Consider the following 4,637-nt stretch of genomic DNA (forward strand, 5'->3'; position numbering starts at 1 on the left):
ATGATCTTTTCTTCTCTCAATAGTGCTTTCCAAATATACAATAAAAACACCCGATTAAGAAAAATTCATTGAATATAGATTAAGTATAAAAATTCATGATCTTATAGTGGTGACTTAAAAAAGAGGTTACACTTTGTAGATAAATGATAATAATAATTCTATGTTACACCGATGTATTTCTATGGGAGATGTCCATCATTCAAATGAGAGGTATAAAATAATTTAAAATTTATATTTAGTCTTTCACAAAAAGTTAGTCTAATAGAGCCCTACCACAGTGAAACACCTTCGAGGCTCACAAAGATAAAGGCACGACACTAATACCAATGATAAGAACAATGAACGTCCATAATGATATGATAGTATCTACTTTGAACATAAATTCTCAGGATTTGGCTTTGGATTTTTCTAAAATGCCGCATACCAATGAAAAAGTATTCCTTGTATATTCATGATCTTCTTAGTTAGTCAATACGGGTCTCCAATTGACTAAACTTGGAACTAAACATTGACGACCATACCCTTCTGTAAAGCACAAAGCACCCATGCCTGATGAAAGAGGATTAGATACTGAGAACGTGTCCAACTTATACTTTAAAAGATGGAAGCATAAAGGCATAGGATTCCACCATCAAAAGAGGCTCTAACAAATGAAGAATCACCTCTCATTCTTTTATCCTCTTCACCTTCCGCCTACCTTTAGAATCGCATATGACATAATGGTATAAAGCTATAAGATTAAAGAATGAATGTTGTTTTAAATCAACTTTACTCAAACTCAACATAACTACGGAATTTGCCAAACCGTTGCACCTTTTTTCATCACTAAGCAATCATTGAAAGCTTTTCTATCACAACAGCATCAAGAATCACCATCAGTTTTAAGACCACATAAGAGCATATTTTACCCTTCCTAGTTTTCTTTTTTAGTTTATTTAAATATTATTCAAGTTATTATATTTTTTTAGAGATGGGTATGAACAGATGCCTAAAGAAGCCTAGCTCACTAAGGTCACTATGATCGAAAACCACGATTTGGTCACGAAGACAAAGAAACCATTGAAGGAGAAAAACTGTAAGATGTTGGGAATTTAATCTCATCCGACTTATCTGGCAGCTAAAATTATCCAGGGTGCTTACTCATCTTAGAAAAGAGGGTTAAGTCATCAATCTATTAGTAAGAGGACTAAAAAGGCCGACCTTAAAATATATACAGATCAAAATGAACGGTCTAAAAGTACAATGACCAAAATAGTATTTAATCATTTTTGGGTTCAGACCAGTTGATATGTACCTCAACTATTCTCACCAAACAACCGGGGTTTAGCCTGCTATATTTGGTTGTAGGATATTACACCATATAGATGAATGACCACTAAGTATTTTATTTTACCTTTCGAAGTTTTTTCCTTTTGTAACATCGCAAAATTATCATGGTAAAAGTCTCCAATTGCACATTAATTCATTAATGTGTTTGGTCCAACTTGTTGATACCTTATGTGTTTCTAAAACAATTCTAAGGATTGTTTTTCAAAATTTGGCTACCGGTCAAAAAGGGCTTTTAAAATCCCAAAAGTAATAAAAGCACTTAACCAAGTGTTATTTTCATTGAAAAAGCATTTCACCTGAGAGTTATCCCCCAAGCATTCTCCGACTCCCAAGTGCCTAACCCATTTTCAATCTAATAAGAAGAATCAATGTCAAAATAGTAATTAGAGCATTCTATATAAGATAGCATTATAAGTTGAGTCATAAAGATGATGGGAAAAAGAACAGTAAAGAGAGAACAGAAATGCCTTATCTAGAACTACAACAGCTGCACGACAACCTTCCTGTGAATGCCATTATGTGGGGGCAATTTATCCAGCCGTCTTCATTGGATTCTTCCAGTACTCAATTGCCGAAGATTGTCCCGAACCATCTGGGTAAGTTTTTCATCCTACGTTGAGTTGTGAACCTGCCAACAGCACCAAAACTGGAATTCAAAATTACTTCATTGTAACAGTATTGAATTTCTAGAGGTGGAAAAATAGCAGTAATTAACAGCCTATCTAAAATAACCTTTTCAAGTGCTTCAAATCAAACAAACCTTAAAAGGGATATTCTCTTTCTTTCTCTAGATCGTTTGTGGGCAACTCATGTGAAATAAATATTGACTAAATTGTAAAAAAGTAATCTTTGAACTGTTATTTGTTTAAAAAATAGCCTTATTTTCCTAAAAATTTCAATATTATTCTTACCCTTTCATATATGTTTCAAAACTAACCTTGGGTAGAAGTTTTTTAGAATTTTGGAAGAAAGTTTAGACATGGAATGAGTTTGACGATGACCTAGAACAGTACCAATACACCGTTCAATTTTGAATTTCAACGAATTTCAACTCTAATGATAGTTTTGAAATATTTATGAAAATGAAGAATATTGTTACAACTTTCGAAATAATAAACATATTTTTGCCACTTATAATTTAGCCTTAAATATTCTAGGAAAATTATTGATTTAGGCACAACAATATTGATGGAACGATCCCAATGGGTGGGCCTTCCAACATACAATGGCCAACCTATTAGATGCATAACAAAATTAAACCATTGCAGATTTCAGACAGTACAACAAAAAGAAGTGACATCCATGGGACCATCTAAAAAGGATACTAAGGCCACTCACATACTCTGGCCCGAACCTGCACAAGTCATATCAGGTGATGGTACAAATAAACGGTTAGATGAATATCATTATAGGAAATGTGTGTAATGAACAAACTGAAAATCCCTGGTTTCTTATTTATGTTTGATTCTTTTGGCTTCGCCCTTCCAAAAGGGAAGGACAGTTTCTGAAGAATCAAAGGGCACAATACAATTTGTTTAAGAATCCCATTGAGAAACAGGAAGTTGAAACGTTCTGTTTATTGATCTGGAGAATTTAACGTCAAATCAAATTACAGGACATAATTTCAGCAGTAACTTATGCAACTCAAATTACAGAACTAATTTCAACAGTTTGACTATGGGTCCTAAATCCACAGAGGACCCACAAGACCTCTGACTGATTGTTAAAAGATGGATATTCAAGTACTTCACTAGCCTCATAACTACTAGGTGCGACACAAAAAACCTTAAAACATTTTCAGAAGATCGAACTAAATACCTAGGTTACCCTGGATTAAAAATATACCGAGTTTTAAGAACAAACAATCCGAACTAAGGATAAGGAGAAAGACATAAGAGTTTAAGATACCCTATTGAGTCTACAGCCACTATGCAACCACCAGAACTAAATAAGCTCTCAATTAGTCCTCTGTTCTATCTCCCATCGAAGATATATTTACATCAGTTTTATAGCCACTAAGATAACCAAACAAGTATCGAATAAACGAAGCTTTTAACAGTTAATCATATGGGAATAACAAACTGATATGATGAGAAGTCAGTTTTTAAAGAAATAATCGAAGATTTCAAAAGGAAAATCTTCTGCCTACAAACTTACCAAACACAACATATTTTCTAATTCATAATTTTATTTAATGAAAAGTATTTATTGGCAACTAACAAAGCTCCAACTTTGTTTCCCCTTGCTCTGTATGTACAACATCCAATGAGATAATTCGAGTAAATAACCCTTCAAGTAACGTCTCAGACGAAATAATTCCATCCATATCTGTTGTCCTACACAGAAGACAGATTCAAAGAACAAGACCATAACCAATCTTGAAGGTAACAAACTCTGTTAATGAACGTGAAGCTTTACAATGAATATCCAATTCAAGATTTTTCAGCTTTTCATGAATATATCCATTTTTTCTTCTTCTTTTTTTCTTTATATCCATGAGTGTTGGAGCTAGTTTGCAACCACCTCGACTATTCTCTACATCTAGTAGTCATGGATATTCGTAAGATATTAAATCCTGAATAGATTACCACCAACAATGTCTTAAACCCTTATTGACACTCCCAGTTATTTTCCTTAAAATAAAACCACCAATCAAATCGGAGAAGAATATGAGTGCACTCTTTAAGCGCCTTCTTACCATGCCACACAGTAGCTAGGAGATGAAATAAATAATACCACTAACACATATCATAATGAGTTGTCAAAATCCCTGAGAACAACTCATAAAAGGGTGACTTAACTTGCTAGCATGCTAGGTAAGGAGGAAAAGGATTCTAAAATAGAATGATCCTACCTAAGGTAGTGCCCACTCGAGTTCTAAAACCTTTTGAGCATTGTTGAGTAACTAAGTCTTGAACAGCTGCTCCTAGATGAGTACCAAAGGTTTAGATTTTTTACATTCACCAAAAAGTGAAGTTACACTGTTACAGTGCAAGGAAGGAAAGAAAGGCCACAGTTGGGTTGAAGCTACTGATATATTCACCTATTAGATGATGAAAATGAGATTAGTTCATAGCCCCTTAAAGATACAGTCACTAAGGTTACAAGTAGTAGAATATAAAGATTCTGCACTACCAGTACATGCATATATTTACTACGTATGATGGAGCAAGACATCGGGATATTTGACTACTAAACTTAACAAGCAGATCTTTGACTGTTATCAAAGACTGCATAGAGAAAGCTCAGAAACCTGCCAAATAGATGGCAGAAACTAAACAGTTTTTTTTTTTTTTTTTTTTTTTTTT

Source organism: Cucurbita maxima, unplaced genomic scaffold, assembly GCF_002738345.1.
Source record: "Cucurbita maxima cultivar Rimu unplaced genomic scaffold, Cmax_1.0 Cma_Scf00028, whole genome shotgun sequence".
NCBI classification, from domain to species: domain Eukaryota; kingdom Viridiplantae; phylum Streptophyta; class Magnoliopsida; order Cucurbitales; family Cucurbitaceae; genus Cucurbita; species Cucurbita maxima.